Source organism: Rhipicephalus microplus, chromosome 9 (genome assembly GCF_043290135.1).
Source record: "Rhipicephalus microplus isolate Deutch F79 chromosome 9, USDA_Rmic, whole genome shotgun sequence".
Taxonomy (NCBI): domain Eukaryota; kingdom Metazoa; phylum Arthropoda; class Arachnida; order Ixodida; family Ixodidae; genus Rhipicephalus; species Rhipicephalus microplus.
This window is the reverse complement of record NC_134708.1, coordinates 63,058,527-63,079,412: the sequence shown is the minus strand read 5'-3', so window position 1 is coordinate 63,079,412 and position 20,886 is coordinate 63,058,527. Positions and strand designations below refer to the sequence as shown.

The 20,886-nt window shown below is 46.6% G+C and overlaps 1 protein-coding gene and 1 long non-coding RNA gene across 2 annotated transcripts in view; both read left to right on the top strand.

Moving 5' to 3' along the window:
• Positions 1-20,886, top strand: part of Rab23 (RAS oncogene family member Rab23) — a 65,509-nt gene that overhangs the window by 8,907 nt on the left and 35,716 nt on the right. The window lies entirely within an intron of this gene.
• LOC142771834 (uncharacterized) lies at positions 4,616-7,783 on the top strand. The gene is made up of 2 exons (XR_012886173.1): positions 4,616-4,850; positions 5,817-7,783. It is a non-coding gene; the product is annotated as an uncharacterized LOC142771834 (long non-coding RNA).

Sequence of the window (20,886 nt, the reverse complement as noted above, 5' to 3'; positions counted from 1 at the left end):
ACACATGCCTGCGTCGGTCAATTACGCACGAATTCTGCTTTTTTTTTTTTCCTAGGCCTATACCGTCGTCTGCTACTAACCGCCAAGCAGACGAAAAAAACGTAAAAAGGAGGCAAGAAAACGTGGTCGCGGAGGAAAACGGAACAACGCCATGCCCGCTACCTCTTTTGGCTTTGGCGTCTGACGAACTTTCACTTTTAATGCGTTCTTTCCGTCTCTTGTCTCTCTCGATGCCGTCTTCTCACGCGGCGAGGGAAAATGTCGTGCCGCGGTCGTAGACATGTAAACGGCCTGGCGCCATTTTTGCAACACGAAAACAAGAAGTTCGTGCGTGTCGTGGCCGGTGCGTGCTGGCTTCTTCGTTCTGCACGCATGACGATTTCAACTTGCGCTTGCAGGGCGAAAAAAAAAAATAAATATATGTGAGAAGGAAGGGAAAGCGGAAAATCGGACACATGCGGCGGGGTCACCGAAACTCGAGGCGCATGCGTTACACATACAACAGATGTTGTCACGGGTCTCGTCCTGCTGACGCCAGCAGTCGTGCCTCGCAATGGACGAACTGCGGATGCGTATATATCTCAGGCGTGAGGTCCTCGGACGTTCGCTCGAGCCTTTTGCCAGGCAAAGACGCTCTCTTGGAATTCCGACGACGTAACGTGGTCCCGCTTGAGCCGTGGTCACTGCCCGTGATGTAGCTTGGACAACACATTGCGGCCAGACATTTTGTCGTTACAGCGTTGCCGTGTCCGCTGCAGTTGCACGTTGGGCTTGTTCGTAACTTCGCGTCACGTACTGATTGACTTGTGGAATTTAACGTCCCAAAACCACTATTTGATTATGAGAGACGCCGTAGTGGAGGGCTACGGAAATTTTGACCACCTGGGGTTCTTTAACGTGCACCCAAATCTGAGTACACGGGCCTACAACATTTCCGCCTCCATCGGAAATGCAGCCGCCGCAGCCGGGATTTGATCCCGCGACCTGCGGGTCAGCAGCCGAGTACCTTAGCCACTAGACCACCGCGGCGGGGCGGCGAATGACCCTCAAGAGGGTCGTATCAGCAGAACACGTTGTTTTCACTTTTGAGCAACAGCTGCAGTGATCTCTTAAGCGATTACAAGGTGAATGAAATATTGAACCGTTTATACTGATTTTCAGAAAACAAAACTACTTCAGATAATGCATACCTGACAAAGACAGTCCGTGGCACGCACAGAGGCTGCTGCTTTGCGAACAGATCGAGAAACAACCTGCATGATTTGTGACAAGATTGATTAACTGCGTTTGAGAGAGTATCGAAAAGTGTAAACGTACTGGCGATACGTTGTCACTGTACGTTGTACGGAGCTATATACCGTAGTTCGCGATTCTCCCGCTAGGCTAACATCGTGCCAAGCCTCCCTAGAACCTTAGAAGAATATCCTCAACACCCATTTGAGTATAGGGGCTTTAGCGGGCTTTACAGCTATCGGGTTCATTGCATCCGGCGGATTCGGCCAGGCAGCTTTTTTCGGGTACGGTGACTTCATTTCAGTGACTTCATTTCCGTGAAAACAGTTTCGTGCACACGACGTCTTTTATGAATTGCTGACTTAAGTGAACTGTGAGTGGACGTAAGACTGTTTCCTTCTTTTTTGTGTGTGTTTGTAAGAACGGCACTATGACTAGTTATGAGTAACAGCTTTGGAGCGAAAGCTTGGGTAAGTTCGGTGCTTTTATTTCGAAGCACGGCCTTTGTTCGCTTGAGCAGTGTTTTGCACGTCGGCTGAAATTCGAGGCAGAAATTTCTGAACGACCATTTTCATCCCCAAATATTTTAAGTTTGCTGAATGAGCTTGAAGCGATGGCAGATAACTTACCCAACCCATGAGGGGCCCTCCACCGGTCTTCTAGCGCAAGAGCCATACATTTTTTTTTTTTCGCATCTTCCTCCTTACACGAAGTTGACGGACGTCCAGAGCAAGGTTTCTCAGGAAGTGACATTTCCGTGTTGCACTTCGCCCTTTCTCTAAAAGGAAAAATTTATCCACTATACTTACGTTTTTTTTTTTCGCATCGCATCTTCTTTCTGAAGAGTGTTTAATTTTACAATAATTGCGCTGTAATTTTACTGCAGGATGGAACAAAATTTTAAAGTCGTTCCCTGTTCACTTCAATCAGCCATCTCGAAGAAACGCCGAGTGTGCGAAACTTCTTTCCTGAAAAGAAAAATATACACAGCTATACACGATGAAAAGCTTCTTGGACGAATCCACCGGATGAAATGCACTTGAAAGGTGTAACACGATGCTAGCCCAGTGGAACAACTGCGTACTACGGTACCTCCGACGCCCAACGCCGCGGCGATCCCGTCACTTCCGGGTATCTCCCTGGTATACTAGTCTATATAATGTAAAGCAATTGGGCTGTGCCAATTTCCTGTAAATTATATATATTTGCTGCCCTACAAACATACTTGTTCATATTAGAATACATCATCATCATCATCATCATTATTATTATTATTATTATTATTATTATTATTATTATTATTATTATTATTATTATTATTATTATTATTATGTTAAATGGATTTTTAACCAGTGCATCGATTCCCGAGAAATAAAAACGGCAATAGTTAAGCCATTGTTTAAAGCAGGGAAAAAGATGATATAGAAAATTACAGACCAATTTTTATCTTGCCTATACTCTCCCAGATACTAGAAAAATTTTTGCGTCAATGTATGACGTCCTTCTTACAGAAGTTCTCGCTACTAACGCCCCGGCAATTTAGTTTCATTGCTAATCGCAGTACTATGGTATTACTAGAAGAGTTTAGTGATGAAATATATGCGGCTTTAGACAAGAACCTGTTCTGTTGTGTTCTATTTTTAGACTTGGCAAAAGCGTTTGAAACAGTGAACCATACCATTTTGTTAGAAAAGCTATTTCGTTTGGGCTTTAGGGGGCCATTTTATGATGTGCTCTATAATTACTTACAAGACAGGTCACAGGTCGTTATGGTATGTAGGGAGGTAATTAGCAATAGAAAATATATTACTGCTGGTGTGCCACAAGGATTGGTGTTGTCACCATTACTGTTTAATTTATTTATGAATGACTTCCAATTGGGAACTTGTAAAGCCAATGTGTACCAGTATGCAGATGATATGGTGCTATTAACACGTCACATACGTTATGAAGGGGTGATTAATGCTCTTTAGAGTGAAATTCATAATGCTATGATATGGTTTGAAGAAAACTCCGTAATTGTAAATGAAAAGAAAACAAAACTTATCTTATTTCGAAGCCCTAAAAAACACAAAAAATGAATATACCAATTTTTCTTCACACCGAACATTGCAATCCATGCAAATGTTCTGCAGTAAAAAATGTCGAAACATACAGATACTTAGGCGTAATTTTTCATAGTTGTATGTCTTGGCAACATCACATGGCATTTATTTGTTCCAAACTGAAAAGTGTGGCATATCTGCCTTTCAATATAAAAAGCTTGGTGCCTCTAGCAGTGAAAAAAATGATAGTTCATTCGTTAGCATATAGTGCAGTGAGATATGGGATAACAGTTTTTGCATTTTGCCCAGAACGCTGGAAAACACGCATTGATAGTTTACTTCGAAATATTTTAAAAAGTGTAGCTTACCGTACACTCTAAGCCAAAAATGGCCAAAATGGGAGCAACGGCTGTTTTTACTCCTTCAGGCCGACTGTTACTCTCCGAAAAGACCAAGCGGAACAAGATGGCCGACTTGTTCGAGAATGGGGGAGCAACTGTATTCATCTTAAGTTTATAAGGGAGCAACGGAAGGAGGAACCGCTGTAAATGCTCTCGTCACGCAACGGTTACTCCCCGGCAGGACACTGCACACAAATATGCATGCCGCCCACATTGATATTCATGGGCCAGATTTTTGTTTGTTCTGTGTGCCAAACTTCACCAAACCAAAACAGTGATTTATTTTAGCATCCGTAGATAATAAGATAGCAGCGCTGGCTGAACACAGAAGGCCTGAGAATACAGTACTAGCTAACATACGCAGCAGCAGAATGGAGAGTTGGCACGTCAAAGCGGACCGAACGCCGAAACACGTGCAAAACAACGATAAAAAAAAGCCTAGACACGCCGTTCGTCCACGAAGTAAGGGCGTCAAAGTCGATCAAGCACCGAAACACGTGCATAAGGACGCCCCCCCCCCCCCCCCCCCCCGCCCAGATATATCGGAGAAGAAAAAAAAAAAAAGGCGGACCCAGACGCGCTTCTCATCAGCCATACACTTAGTAGCACGCTTCACCGTGTAGTTTGAAGGCAGAATGACAAATCTGCGCCATCTGCGCCCGCACGACAAGTGTGGCGCTAGTGTAGCAAACGATGTAAGTTACAAAGTAATTTTTATTCAGTGTTTATGTTGACTAGCACTAAATAAAAGTTACACTCAACTTTTTATATTTATTTATGAGGTTTAGTGTACCTCAGTTTTTTTTATAATTGTATTAGGAGAACACACTGAAATTATTGCGCTGACGCTTGTGCTGCCACTGCTCGACGTTTTTTTTTTTTCCGCGCAACTAGGTTCGCGTTCGCACTACTTACTCATTGTCATATGGTCTGTGGTTGGCGAGCACATGGACGTGCGAGCTTGTGAGCTATGTTTTGATCGTGTGTGTGTGTCGCAGATTTGCGTTTCTACTTATTCGTGATGAAGGTTAGTGTATATTTATCTTTATGGAGCGCGAAGTAGTTGTGGATTTTGCTGCTGGGTGGAACAAACACATCGTAAACACGTCTTCAGCTATCTGCAAGCCTGTTCGCTCGTCGGACAAAGGACTGTGCATGCATCAGCGTGCAGGTGAGTGGCATTTTCAGCAACATTTAACGCTCTTACAATACATTGTTGAGTGGTTGCGCTATTCAAAGAGAAATGATTTGCTCTTATTCACCGTATCCATTGCTAGCCGTATCGGACCTCTATTACCGCCTGCATACCCTCTTGCTTACCCTGTCACCACTGCAGTGCCAGTGTACTTTTGCAGTTAAAAGTTCATTTCCGCAACACTACCTCGCTTGAAAAAACATTGGGGCGGGGTTGTAGCTGCATTCATACTGGCACTTTTCTACCATTGGCTTTATGTAATGTTAACGGCTGAGTGTTGGGGCCTTGGGCCGCATTTTTTAGAGATGTAAAGTGTATGTAAATCAGTAAGTGAACAAATCATTGTCGCATCACTTCACTGGCATAGCCAGGCGGTTGCGCACAGAATTTTTTTAGGCCGGGCGTAGGGAGCCCAAATTGACGACCATATTCGCTTGCCCGGCCTATTCAGATAAGCGGACCCCCCCCCCCCCCCCCCCTCCCCGCACGCCTAAAAAAAAAAATATGCCCACATCACTGCGTCACTTGCTTCACCTCTGCGCTGAACGTACTATTTTATAAGCGCACCATCAAGCGAGCAGTTTACATATTGACAGAACAATTGGAGGAGGAATGACCCAAATCTTTCAGATTTCTTTAGTGATGCAAAACCTTAGCAAAACTGAATATAGTAAAAGACAATCATAAATGCTGTATGTTGTCGTTAGCGCTGTCATTATTCTGCATCATGAAATCTTTATGCGCTGTGAAAACTTGGCATGCCGTTGAAGTCACATATCGACGTTAATACCAATCGACGAAAATTTCGACAACCTCAATAACGCCGTTTGGGATTTGCCGCATGCACATAATTAGGCTGATTCCCACTTGGCTGTTCTTAACCTGACTTCACTGCTACCAAATGAAACAATATTTGATGCATGTCTTTTACTTTTTTTTCAGGGATATGACACAAATTTGGTTATACTGCAGATAAAGATGCTCCCAACAATGCTAAAGTACAGAAAGCAAGTGAATTTTGGTAAGTGCAGACTTTTTGTACTACGTATATGAAAGCATCGCTTTTTAGGGGCAAACTGTGCATGTGTTGGCCAGAGAATAGTTCATTATGCCACATGGTTACACTGGCACTGACAATTCGACATGGCTCCGCTGGCCCGTGAGTGTGCTCACACTGTTACCGTTAAGATAAAATGTTTATGTTTTCATTGCAGGTATTGCTGTTTGTACTAAAAAGCCAACTGCCAAGATTTGTTTACGCTGGTACTCCTAAAAGTATGCTTTCCCTATTTACATGGATTTTGGCTTGCACAAAGCATAACACTTGGGCCTAGATTCACAAAGCTGTCCATGCGCAGGCCTTCGTAACAGCGTTTCTTGACTTGCCTTTACCCTGTTTTCTGCAGATGTTTCGTGGGTTTAAAAGTGCCACAGCATGTTGACCTCCCCCACTCTGAAATATTCCCGTTCAAAGTTCCGCAAGAGTGGGCTTAACTTTCTTGTGCACCTCTTTGCTAGTCCAAGATACTGAAGTGTTATGCTCTTACTAGAGGTGGCAGTGTTTCTAACGTTTGTATTTCCATCACATTGACCAAGTATGCGATCTTGGCTTGACTGGTAGCACATCCTCAACAAATGTCTTTGTGGCACATGTAGAAGGCAGTACAAAATAAATAGGCAGACTTTCACACCGGGAGCTAACTTCTAATAATGTTTTTTTTTTTTGCAAAGCATGGTGTGCTTATTCCAATTTGTCTAACAAGCAGTAACCTGTTTGGCTGTGAACCAACAAGACGTTGAACTAATAAAAGCTTCACATCTTGTTGCTCTCAAATATATATGTATTGGCAAGCTATCTGTGATACTGTCAAACAAAGAATCAGAATATCTGTGCATGCCTTAAGATATATTGCTTTGTTTACATATCTCGTGACTGTGACTCGTCAACCGAGTGAACAAATGCACCCTAGCTTTCTAAATTTAAAGCATTTTTTGAAGGTAGCAAGGTCTACATTTATTTGTCTATAGTTTTGTCCAGCAATTTGCGTCAGGTACAAAGAAATATACTGAAGATTATCATGTAGCCTTTGCAAATGGTTGCTTTCAGGCAGGCTTTGCATGCTTGGCGTGTGCCTACAGGTATTGCACCATTCAAGACGCAGCAGCGTATGATAGAACAGTAGAATCGAGAGCAACTATGTGCACGAGCTAAATAAGTATTTTAACATGAGCGGACAGTACGTGTTATTTGCCACACACATGACCTCATTTAGAATGCCCATTGGTGAATGGGCTCATAGAAATGTCACTCAGCTGTGTATAGGAAACAAGTTAACTGAACCTAAGGGTATCTTTAACTGCTACAAATATGCCTTGTTGAGGTGCTGCACATTTTCTTCCAGAATATTGCTGTCTGAGACATCATGTGAAGAGCGTCTACCACATCAGCATTTATATGGCTTGCCAAGTAACGTTTGGCCGAACCTTCCTTTTTTTCACATTTCGTTTTGCAGTAGACATCCTAGAATGTAAGCGCTGCTGCAGTGTGTGTGACTCATTGTTATGAATTGATTCTGGCATGTTTAACCTCACACTTCTATTTTTTTTCTTGCAGCAATGAGATGCTTCACATATGCCTGCGGTGACGTTCTGCTGCGCTAGCCTGATGGAAACACCAGCTGCGAAACTTGAGTTCTTCAGAATTGGAGAAGTTGCCCTTCTCTCACCAATGATGACACAGACTGTCCTATGCTAGAAATTCAAGATTGTTTTTCCACGGATGACGCAGAAAACCTTTGATGTATTATGGTGTTTGTTTAGTGCTGGCTGTGGTGTGGCGAAGTCTACTTTTACGTGTGGTCACACGTCGCCTCATAAAAAGAACAATAAAGCATTTATTTTCCTTTCAAGATTGTCCACTTTTTGTGTTAGAAGCACCCGAGCAGTGCTCTTCCAAGGAGCTCTCGCCATGTGTTAAGCGTGTGACAAGCATACTCGAGATAAATACTCATTTCCCCAAGGAGTAACTGGAAGCATGTGCAGGTGGTTTTCAAAGAGTAACTGCGAACACGTGGGAGGAACGGTAAAGAGCAACTGTTGCTCTTAGAAGAGCAACTGGTGGGAGTAATGGTTGGTCGGCAGGGAGCAACTGGTGGGAGTAACTGTTGGTCTGCAGGGAGGAACTGGAGGGAGTAACTGTTCATCCCCCGAAGGAGGAACTGAAAGGAGAGCAACGGTTCCTCCCTCTGCAGTTACTCCTTTTAGGAGAGTAATGGGAGTGGCAATGCAATTGCTCCCTGAAAGGAGCAACCCCTATACCCCTGTTGCTCCGTTTTGGCTTAGAGTGTAGTAAGAGAGATGCCAGTACTATTTTTCGGGATTTGGGCTTTTGTGTATTCCAGGACTTGTTTATTAAGTCAGTTGTTTTAAGATACAATTGGTGTGATGACTTTAAAGTGCCTTATGTAACGCGTCGACCCCTGAGAGAGAAAAAAAAAAGCGTTTTATAGTACCCTGGTTCTCTACCAGATAAGGAGAAGCATGTAGAAGTGTGTATATTCCGAAAATTTCCAATTCACTACCTGACGAATTTTTTTCAGTGAGTTCAAAAAGGCAATTAAAAAGATTACTCGCTGAGCTGTAAAATCACATGGTCTATTTGTATGCCGCGTATGCTCTGTGTCCCTCCTTTGTTCCTCTTTTTTATTTTCTGCCTGTAAAAAAGTAATGGTGTTAATCGTTTGTCTATTCGTTGAGAAGGAAACAACAATAGTTTTGTTACCGTGTATCGACATCGCTGTAACCGGCTCTGCCGGTCCTAGTCGCACAAGTCCTGGGGACTTATACAGGCCCGTTTCTTTGTATTTCTTATGGATGTGTACAATAAAGTATTATTATTATTATTATTATTATTATTATTATTATTATTATTAATAATAGTAGTTGCACTATTTGTATTCTAAGATACTCTTGGTCTCAATTCGCTTTGAAATGGAAAACTTCATGTTCACCCATCCCAATATACCCGAAGTACAAGACTCCTCCAGGGTCATATATGCATCGTTCTTAGGCCCTCTAGTTTTGTTGAGGGCTCATTTTTATCTTTCGTTCGCTTTTGGTACCTATCGTCGCATGCCGCAAATCCTGAAGCTGGAGGTGATTGAAGCATAAACAGGCCGCGAGAAGTGCAGTGCATAGACACATTTAAGAGCATACATTGATTATTTGGTCAATTTGTGGGGCTTGACGTCCCAAAACCACCGTATGGTCATGAGCCGCCATAGTGGAGGGCTCCGGAAATTTAGACCGTGTGGGACTCTTTAACGTGGACCCAAATATGAGCACACAACATTTTCACTGAACTCCATTGAAAATGCAGCCGCCGCAGCCGGGATTCGATCCCGCGACCTGCAGGTCAGCAGCCGAGTACCTTAGCCACTATATACACCACCGCGGCGGGGTGACATTTAGGAGCAGATGACGGGATCATTTACGGGAACTTTCTATTTATTCAAAACTATACACCCTTCATTTTTATTTTTTTCTTATTGTGATTTGCTGGCTCATGTATCTATATAGGCCACTTTTTTGTTCAATTGCGGAAGCCGGGGGGGGGGACGCAACTACATGTGTCGTAACTCACAGAGCCTGCAGTGCTGGCTGCGCCAACAGGGAATAACTGGGCTCAAGAATGTGCATGCTGCCTCTGAACGCGCTTGAGAGAATAGAAAGAACCTTGGTTCATAATTACCAAGCTTTTCTTTCGTGCATTCTCTTTTCCATTTACTTTTATTATTGACTTTGTCAACGACCTCTCTAATGATGCGTTTAGCGTCATAGTTGGCAGGAACTTCCACTTCCGTGTAATTCTAGCGTAAGCGAGCTTTGCAAATTCGGTACGTAGAATCCCAAATTCAATGAGGTGTATTTGAATTCGGCCCCTGGTATTAGGAGTCTATCTGTACGTCAAGAGGTCAGAGTCGCGTGTGTAGCAGAACCACTACGTATGACGCCATCAGTATAGCATATACAGAGAAAGAGAAAGAAAGATGTAAACATATATTGTAAAAATAAAAAGAGAGTTTGGAAGCCACTCATGACCCCACTACATGGTTGGCGTCCCTAATCCGGCACAACACATTACGAGGCCCCGACTCACGCCCGTCTCCAGAGTTCGTTGAGACTCCAGCGAGGTGCAGTTGAGGAGGACAGTCGGACATGCAGCGCGGGAGGGACTTAATGAAGGGGGCAGTTGGGGATTTCCTTGCACATGCCCCGGGCCACCATGTGGAAGACCTTACAGATCCCTAAGAGTGTGGACACAGCCCATTAGTGTTTGGATCAAAGTGTTTGATAATTGCAGGACATAGTAGAGTATACCTGTCTGCAGGTGCCTTAAAGTTCGCTAATCCTCTTTGCTCAGCCCCTTTGCAGGAGCCGGGAAAAGGCGGTGTAATAGATTCCGAGTCATGGGAGCCAGGGTGAGTAGTCCGGCGGGTAATCGTACGGGCGGCCGCGTCAGCGGCCTCACTACCTCGTAAACCCTGTTGGCCAGAGGCCCAAATTATGTATCGGGTTGAATCAGTGGCAGCCCATTTTAGAATACGGCTAGATAAGGGGGATATCTTTTCTCCTGGGTAATGAGCACACGCTTTGTTTTGGAATCCGTGATTATCATCTTGGAATTGGGATCCGTGGCAGCAAGCGCTATCGCTACTTCCTCAGCCCACTCTGGATTTTGTGCTCGAAAGGAGAGCCCGTTCACGTGCATTCTCCGGTGAACTACAGCGGCCGTGCAAGATCCCATGGGCGTCGGTCCTGCAATGTCTACGTAGTATACACCAGGTCGGAAGCCTCGTTATCTTTCAAGCGTCCTAGTCGGCGCTTGTTGCCAGTTTTCATACGTGTGTGTATCCATGTTATTAGGGAGCGGAGAGAGACCCAGATCATTTGGCGCCAAAGTTCTGGAATACGCGCCACTGCCTCTGGTGTGTAACTGTGCTGGACGTGTAAGCAGCTGAGCAGGCGGCGCCCGGGGGTTGTCTGCATAAGCCGTATACGATGATTTATGATGTGGACCTCCCGCAACTCCTGGTAGGGGTTGAGCAAACCCAACGCCCTGACTTTTGCGTTGGAGGTAGCCACCTGGAGATCCAGAACTCTCTTCGTAGCCTTGGGGATGATGGCGTCAATACTTTCGTGTTCTCGCTTGTTAGTACTAAGGTATGGCACGAAGGCAGGGATCAGTATAGCAGCACGTCGCCTGTCAACCCTGGCGATGACAGTAGAATTGCTAGCAAAATAGCGAGAACCGTGAGGTGGCAGGGCGTAAGTTGCAGGCCTTTCAGTGACACGGGCCAACGACTCGCACTAAGAAAATGGCAATGCTTACGTAATACGTGGCACAACCATTCCCTTTCATTCAAATTGTCCGGCTGTGGTATGACGTCGTACCCGTGGCGTTTCGGCATAGGCCCACATGACCCCGAGCTGTTTACGTGCAAATGGTACAGATTCTCCGGAAGGCCCACAGGTTGGGTTCGAACTGAGCGTCACAATTATCCCTGTGTGCCAGCCGCGACTCTGCAAGACAATATGCTTCCGTGTATTGCCGAAATTCCGGATTCAGTTTTGAAGGCCAAGTGCACGTCGTGATCTGCCGTGCTTCGGACATCGCCCATTCTCGTTTCCGCCCTTCTAGGACGTACCACAGCCGTACGTGGCCGCCGATTCAGACGCGTGTTCAGCCAAGCGCGAACGATTACCACCGCGCCGAGGAGTTCCTCTCGTCTGCCGTCGTGCGCATCGTCCGCCGCGGCACCTTTCCCTCGTTGCGTGTTCGTAGTCCAGCCCGGCTGCCTCTTTTTTCGCGTGTAGCGAGCATATGTTCCATCCGCCGTAGCCGCTTGGATTTTAGTTAGTTTTCTGTTTTTCCTCCCTCCGCGACACGCCCGGAGATGAGGGGCTTTTGGTTTCCGATGGTGAAAGCTTGGGAAAGATCGAGCGCGGGTTTATGCCCACGAAGCGAACAAGACATAAGAGAAGGAAGAAAAGGTCATCGGCGGGCTTTCGCTTGGCAGATGCGAAGGTCGTGGGAGCGTCGTCTTCGCTGCGTCCGCGGAGGCTCTCGGACTCGTCGCGTGCTCGAGGGGAGCGATCCCAGCCTCATCTCGCCGCCGTCTCGTATGTGGGTCAGCGAGGCGTCTCGCATGCGCACGCTCCTTATTTTCTCTATCCCGTATGTTTTTTTTTTTTGTCTTTTGTTGCGCTTGGGTTTTCGAGCGGGGGCCACGCACCTTTGTTGGAAGAAGAAGAAGAAGAGGTGCCGGACCTCATTTGAAGCGAGGGCGGGTGCTGAGAGCCTTGCTGAGAGTCCCGTATACGCTTTTCGCAACGCCGTGCCGCCGCTCATGATGGCGGACATTCTTGCTTTTCTTCGCAGTATAGCGGAGTTGTTTTTGGAGTTAGTTTTGTTGCTGCTTCTTTGTTTGCCGACTGGCAGTTTGGCTAATGGGGTTTCGAGGTGCTAGAGAGGGCATCGCTTGAGAAATGCATTATACCCGAGCGACTACGTAGGACGGCTGTCCACGTCTCGTACAGAAAGGATGGATGGGCGAAACGGATACGGGAAGACGTCGCAGGTGTATAACACTGCGCCTTTTTGTCATTCGTGCGGTGAAAGGCGTTGCGAGGGATACGTAATCGGTGGTGGCCCGTATCGCCCAACGTGCGTCCATTGAGTTTTTCCGTAGCTAAACTTCTAAACGTGTCGCCCGAATAAGTTCTTTGTGAAAAATAAAACGATCAAGACCCATACAAATTATAACAGGCTTCCCTAGATTTATAATAGGACACATATTAGAAGATGAGCAAGTTTTTACGATAGAGCTTGCTGGTGGACATTCCGGATGACCATTCTAAAAAGTGCGCTAAACAACCCGACAACGAAAGACAAATACACAGGCGAGAGAATTCATTCGGGAGGATTTGCCTCTAGCGGTAGAAATAATAGGTGCATGCTAAATAAGGCCTTCTAGCAACAGTTGAGGCGAGAACTGTGCAAGGCAAACATTTTGACAGCGTTGTCATATTGCACTTCTGACGCAGTCAATTTCAGAACTCTGCATGATTTTTCGTCACTCGAAGGTTGTAGCTTTACAGACGTAGTCATAGCTCCCGTCCGAGTAGTTTTAAGAAATGCTCACGTGGTTCCATAGGTATCCGACTAACGCGACGCCTAGGCGAGAGCCAGTCTTTTTCTTTTCAGTCGATGCATTGACACTCATCGCTTCTCCGCGAAAGCGTTCATCGCTTAACGTGTTTATGCATTGCCTCCAGTATTGAAGGCACTGAAAGCTTTCTACACATAACCAAGTTAATGCCTGGCCTCCGTGATCGACCCACTTTGGACCCAACGAAGATGTCATGTGATGTCATGTGATGACATCATGTGATGACAACACGTTATGTGACACCAAGACGACTTAGAAGTGTGGCAGCTTGGGCTAGTTGGTATGGCATGACGATAGTTATAGCGCGAACAAAACGACGACACAGAGACAAGAAGGACACGAAAGACACGAGCGCTAACTTTAGCGCTCGTGTCTTTCGTGTCCTTCTTGTCCCTGTGTCGTCGTTTTGTTCGCGTTATAACTATCGTCATACCAAGATGACGTCACAAATTTCGATCAGTGAAGTTATATGACATCACACGGAGTCGTCACAGTAAGTTTACGCTGTCGGTGCCGACGATGAATTTTCGCATTTGTTGAGGTATCTATAGGACTTTCACCTTAGAGCGAAGTTGGCCATGTTCCGTGGAAGCGTGGCAGTCCTTTTAGTTTGTGCTAGCTAAACGTTAGTCCCACGAACTACGAACTGAAAGCTCTGAAGACCTGGCCCTGGGCGTCTACAGTGTTTGACGTTTTCACTAAAGCCGGACACTTCCAGGCCCACGGTTACCTTCTGTCGGGCCCCGCCGCGGTGGTCTAGTGGCTAAGGTACTCGGCTGCTGACCCGCAGGTCGCGGGATCGAATCCCGGCTGCGGCGGCTGCATTTCCGATGGAGGCGGAAATGTTGTAGGCCCGTGTGCTCAGATTTGGGTGCACGTTAAACAACCCCAGGTGGTCAAAATTTCTGGAGCCCTCCACTACGGCGTCTCTCATAATCATGGTCGTTTTGGGACGTACCCCACGTATCAATCAATACCTTCTGTCGATACCCAAGCACCTGTAATTTACGGTGTAGGGGCCATTACACCACGCGTGTCCATGCAGGCTTCGCTGCCTGAGGATCCGATATCCGCAAACAACTTTCCTTAGCACGGAGCGATAGCTTCGTGCAAATAAGCTGCATCTACTCAAGTTCAGCGTATCCCATTGGTTTATCCACTCTGTACGCACGTTTTTTCTTTAGCGCATGCTGTACACGCGCTTAGATGCTGTTTAGCAACAAATCGTGACGTCACGTTGTTGTGAGGTGAAGGTGGCGCCAGTGTCGGTGCGCACGCGCGAAGTGGGCGATGGAAGCGGTCGTCCTCAATGCGTGACCCGCGGCGCGAATGAACGAGATGGTAATTGCCGCCATTATGGTCCGCGTGCTCGCGCTTCGCCGAATGGACACACGACGAGAAGGAACGCGAAGCGATCGCCCTGAAGGGGAGCAAGTTTATCGAAGCTTTTGTGTGTCGATGAGCGCCATCAGGTGGCGAAGCCACAAAAGGGGCTAGTCAGTCTAGGTGATTCTTTTATTGCTCTCAGTAATTATGCCGACACACATTTAAAGTGGCGGGGACTTCTTATTTAATGGAATTCACGTTATGAACATTCAACCACGGTGACTACAATTGTCGATGCTGTTGTATAAAAGGCATTTCGCTCTTTAAGGAAACAGTAAACGGAAAGTTCATCTTAGCTGCAATTCTTCACATCGTGTAGGTTTGGGTTAGACACACATTGTAGATTGCGAGATACACATACAAGTACATCCGTAGACATTTTCGTAGGGAGGTGCATCCAAAGCAAGGGCGAAGGGATGCGGGTATCCTGCACCAATAAATGCGGGTATCCAGCACCAAAAATAACCAGCCGTGAGCACGGCTGGTTATTTTTTCATCCACTTTTCTTTCTTCTTATTTACATTCAATTGGTTCTAATAACTTCCCCTGTACATTCCTTGGCATTACTGTCTGTTAGATCTCATTATATATATATATATATATATATATATATATATATATATATATATATATATATATATATATATATATATATATATATATATATATATATATATATATATATATATATAGAGAGAGAGAGAGAGAGAGAGAGAGAGCACAAACAACAAAATCTGTATACCCGAGGCACGAGGTGGAAGAGCAGATTTATTAGCCAGGCGCGCCATTCGCAAGATACTGAAGCTCTTTATCTATATGAGTGCAATCGATCGCTTGCTCAGACAATTGACAGGTTCCCGCGCCATTTTCTCTGCTTTAATTATCAACAGGGTATGATCGTCGTTGTGTTTACGCAATACGACTGTATTTTCGAACCGCGCAAGGCAACCACACCCTGCTGACACGCTGCGCGAAGAAACCCTCATTGTCATTGCGTGCATTACGTGCGTGCTCAGGCAGGCGATCGGGTGAGCGTTTCTTTGACTTTCGTTGTTTTATCTAAGTACGCGCGTGCGTAGGTATAGAACATTCAAGGTATATTTAATCGAAGCATGTACCGTGAACAGTGATAACACATCAGTCGGCTGAAACTCTATACTCTTGCGTATGTGTTGGATGGAGTATAAACTTCAACAAGCGAGAAAGAAAGAAAGACAGATAGAGAAATGGATTAAGAGAATGAGAGATATTGAACAGCCGCGCTCCTTCCTCATACAAAGTGGTGGACATTAGTGAATACGGCATGCTTTGATCGCTACAAGATGAAATTGATACGTGAACGCAACACACATGTACGCGGCGCCATGAACCGCATCGCATGGGATGCTCAGGGAAGAAAATATAAAAAGAAATACGATTTGGCGTATACGAGGGCGCACGATTCGAAGACATTTTTTGGTAACGATGAAAAAAGAAAAGGAAAAAAAAAAGACGATGATCTGCTCTCGCCGCTAAGCGGTGCACATTCGCGTGTCACGAAACATCTTACGATCTCCTTTAACATCCACGCTCAATCTCAGCAATGTTTATATACAGGGGCCACGTATCTGGTGGGCCCGCGCAGTGGTGCCGCTAACGACGTATACGGTGCTCGCGGGGCTGCATTTCCGCGATCACGGAGCGGGCGCGCGCCCAAAGAGCCCGGCCGTCGTTGCCCGGCCGACTCTCCTTCGCCTAATCGATGGGACGCCGATGATGAGGCTCGTTCGGAATGCCGAACTTTATAAAACATCGCCCGACGCGCACCCATGCAACTCGTGTTCATCGCAGAAGTCCTTGTATATATAGAGTACCCTGAGGCAAGGCTGAAGAAAATGCACTCCCAGCTCCCACCCTCTTCACCGTTCGCCGTCGACTTGTTTTGTTATTTCACTTCACGAAGCCTACTTCGGACTGAAAAAAGAAGAAGACGAGCCCCGCGTGAAATGCGGCAGAGTCGTTAGCGGTGCTTCTTCGGCGACCATCCACTGACTCTTAGATCTATCAAGGTTCTCTCCGCGCAGTTTGAAGGATGAAGCAGGTGCGTCGAAGTATGTTGGCGGGAGGGAGTAGAAGGCGCTGGGAGAGGGAGTAGGTATACGAGGTCCATCTTCCTCGCTTGTGTGTATAATCGCATCTATGCGACCCACATACGCGCTGGACAATCGCTATAGGGTTTTCTTCCTCTTCTTCTCTTTTTTTTTCTTATCGCATAAATTGATGCGCAGGTCGCATGCGCTCGCTCCGAACCAATTAAGGGGCTGGTGTGCGATACGCTGTGTCCCCAGTACTTATTAATTTTTGTCTTCATTTTCCCCCCTCTTTTTCTTGTGCCAAATACGAGCCTCGGTTCACCCACGCCCTGTTGCACGGCGTGTCACTCGGTTTTTGATTTCTTGCTTTACCCCCTTTATCGCTATCGTCTAAGTTGACGGCACTTTCCTGTTAGCGCCAACGTGTGGCTTTAACGCTGTAGACGTAGTCCCGCTGGCCGTGGAAACTTGTCGACACAGTTTGCAGCCTCTTTGCTCTTCTCTATTGTCTGTTGGCATTAAATAAATGTAGATGGCAGTGTACTTTGGTGACTGGGTGGTGCATACGTGGACAAGATTAAGAAAGAAATGGAAGAAAAATGGAGTCGGAGAGAGAGAGAGAGCCAGGTAGGATAGCCTGTTCAGAACAACCGGTATGCTACCCTTCACTGAGGAAAGAAATATGAGACCTTTAAGGTTAGCCGGGTGCAACCCCATAAGGTAGGTAGGTAGGTAGGTAGGTAGGTAGGTAGGTAGGTAGGTAGGTAGGTAGGTAGGTAGGTAGGTAGGTAGGTAGGTAGGTAGGTAGGCAGGCAGGCAGGCAGGCAGGCAGGCAGGCAGGCAGGCACGTAGGCAGGTAGGTAGGTAGGTAGGTAGGTAGAATATACGCACGCATATAGGCTGAGCGTGCGGTGTCATCGACGCCATCTTCCTTACACGCCGCCCACAGTAACGCTCCAATATCCTGGATGAACCTTCCTACATGCATAGAAGGTCGTACGAGGATATTGATGCGTTAGTTGGGTGTGGGTGGCGCTACGCACGGAGCGGCCCTGAGTGACCCGTTACAAGCGCACCCTCGTGGATATCGCAGCGTGGGCTGTGTCCCTCAATCGGGTTTGGCCCATCTTCGTAAGACTGCTTCCTCTAGGCTCCCAGATTAGCGATTGGGAGCGCGCACGAGTGCCGATCATCGTGCGAGTGGGCCTCCAGAGGCAAACCCCCGCGTACAACGAAAGAGGTGAAGGGTAATTGGAAGCTCGGTATATAGCGAAGCGCCTGCAGCCGCCGTTGTGGCACAACGCTTATCGACCTCTAAGAAGAATGGACGATTAAAGGCTCCGTATACTGCCTCGCCTCCGCGCATGCGCTCGTGGCACCAAAGAGCGTTGAAGTTCGGGGAAAACTTTCTTCGAAGTTTTCTTGTTTTGCTGTCTCTCCCGGAGTGTACAGGAAACACGTCCCTTTGTTTTCTGCGGTCACGCGTTGTTATAGGTCGAGAATTTGACCGGGTCCTGCGAAGAGGGAAAGAAAATTTAGCAGAAGAAAAAAAAAAGTAGCTTTGATTGTTGACTTCCTTGGCGATAGGCTTGGCAGGTATATAAAGCTGTTGTGAGGGGAAGTGCTGGAGGCCGTGCCGGTCGGTCCGGACTTCCAGGACCGTGGGGCCGACCGCATTTTTTTTTTGTGTGTGACCATGCGGGAATGCGATAAGTGGTGCGCGCTTTTGTCTGGCATCAGGAATGACAAAGATTCCGCGCGCCGGGATTTCGCACGCTCTAGCGAACGCTATAGGCAGGTCGAGGACGGAAACGGCAGATGTGGAGGTAGGCCACCGGTGTTCTTATTTGCGGTGTCCGCCAAAGATCTTGGCAAAGAATGAGAACGAACGTCTATTGTTTTCAAGTTATATTCTTATTGTGAGGTAAGAAAAAAACACGTCCTCATTCAGCACCATACAAATATAGCAGGCAGTGTTTTCGAGTTAGCGAGAAGGGGTTGTGTTTCTTGGAGAGAGAGGAAGAAATTAACATTCATCGTTGTGAAAGACAGTGGGTCGTCTTCAACCATGGCCGGTGGCTGCCTCAATCCAGGCATCCGTTGGCGATTTCCGCGGCCTCTGGCTTGAATGGCCCCATTATCTGTTGATGCATCATGTGTCCCTATTTCACTGTATAGTGGTCCTGTCTTTGAATGATGTGTGAAGTCTATTTTAGTACTCCAACTTGTATCGGCCTTTTAGCTGACCGTATAAATAAATTAAATAAATGAATAAATAAATGACACTAGTGAACACGCGCAAACACAGGACAACCGCTAGATTTCAGCACTGTCAGACTCTCCGGCCCGGCTCACAAGCTTCCTTATGTCCTATAATGTTTCGGCCCCGACCACAGCGTTATGGTATCTTTCTTGTCTAGCTTTTTTTCCCTCTTCATCCTATGCATTTGAACATTTCGGTCCGAGACAACCCAATATCTTTAAACGAAAGTTCTTTGAGTATTTTAAAAAAAGAAAGAAAAAGAAATTCTTGAATATCTGACAAGGCAGATGAAGAAATTAAGTCATCAAGGTCGACCTGACAAACTTACGGCATTTTCACTTAATTGTTGGTGGACAAACTGTCTGTGTTTGTATCCTCGAGACTGTGGCGAATAACCACTCGGGGTGGTTAGCATCCATTGATGATTTCATCGTTGTCGACCGTTGCCTCCCTCACAGAAAGGGCCTCTGTCTTGCCATTGAGTATCGTGCACGTCGTGAGACTGAAACAACCGATGGCCCGCATGGACGTCAATGAAACCGCCCTGTTGGAGTACGAATATGGAGGAACGCGACATTTATATGCTTTACAAAAGCATCACATGCAGGTTCTTTCGTATTTCACGCACACGGATGTTTTCGCCACATTGTTATTGCAATGAAGCAGGTTAACCGCAACTCGTTTGTCATCAAAGCCACCACCGTGGAGTGGCAGTGCGATCAGAAGCTATACTTTTATGACGTCACGATCAATATGTGCCGTCCGCTTTCGCAATTCCGTGAGATGGACCGGGTCGGCGCCTTTACGTCGCTGGGTGTAATGTACAAGAGGACGTTTTTTGATGAGGAAGCCAAATGTTGACAACTGCGACGTCGTAAATAGACACGCTCCAGACTGATACCCACCATTGCCTCTACATTTAAATATCTATACATACAAGTGTTCTCATTATGGTTTTGGGACGTTAAACCCCACATATCAATCAATCAAAGTGTTCTCATTAGAATATTTTCGGTGGTGTCACCGTAATTAAAAGAGAGGGACAGAGAGAGTGGACGCCGAAGTGTCAGTGAACATATATTGGGGAATCGAGATGGCGCCGGAGATGAAGTTATAGGTCCGTTCGATTCACCTGCACCGGTCGGAACCGGTTCACGGCTGTGCACGCGAAGCTCAGAAATTGTGCAGCGTGAGTTCAGCGGTGTAGGCACAGCACGACACCCGAAACGAATGACGATGTGCCGACCAGGTGTTGGCCTTATTTCTTTTCGGTTAATTTACGCCGTTCAGCAAACACTGACCTATGGCGGAACGCACATGCGGACAGTTTATGAGGCGCGAACATCTTGGCAAAACACACCGCATTTGTAGAGGCGGGTACGGCGCCTAAGCCACCTACGTCTAAGTGCTGCGTCGTCTGCTCAGCTGCACGTGCGCCTGCACCAAGCCGGCACCGTCAGCGAAGGAGGTGCAGGAAAATCGTGAACCGGTGCTGCACCTCTTCTGCACCTTTCGAAACGAATGGCAGGGTTCAGCGGTCGTCAATGCTGCACCGCTGAAACGAATGGCAAGGTGCAGCACCTCGTGAACTGGTTCACGTGGTGCAGGCGAATCGAACGGACCTTATGTTATAGTGTACTAAAATATGGAGTTATGTGGCTTGTTGGCGTGAACAGTGAAGTCTTGAAAACCGGAAAAAAAGGAGAGAGAGAGACCTTGCCCGATCAACCAGCGCCCACTGGCCACTCGGGCTTTGGTCACGCAGCATTGCCTCCCAGCCTTGCAAGGTTGGAATACAAGAGGAGTCGGCAGAGCGCCTGGCATGCAGGCGGACGCTGAAATTACAGCGTTACGTGAAATAACGTCGGGACCGCTGGGCAGCCAGGGAATTTGTCAGGGTAGGAATTTAGTGGGATGGAAAATGTGGAGGAAACGGAAGTGCGGGAATGTGTTGGCCTGCAGTTGACGCACGACCATTCTAATGTAATATGCCTGATCCCTTTTAGAAGAAGATGCGTACGACATTGTTCTATCGTTCGCGCTTTTGTAATTGTTGTCGA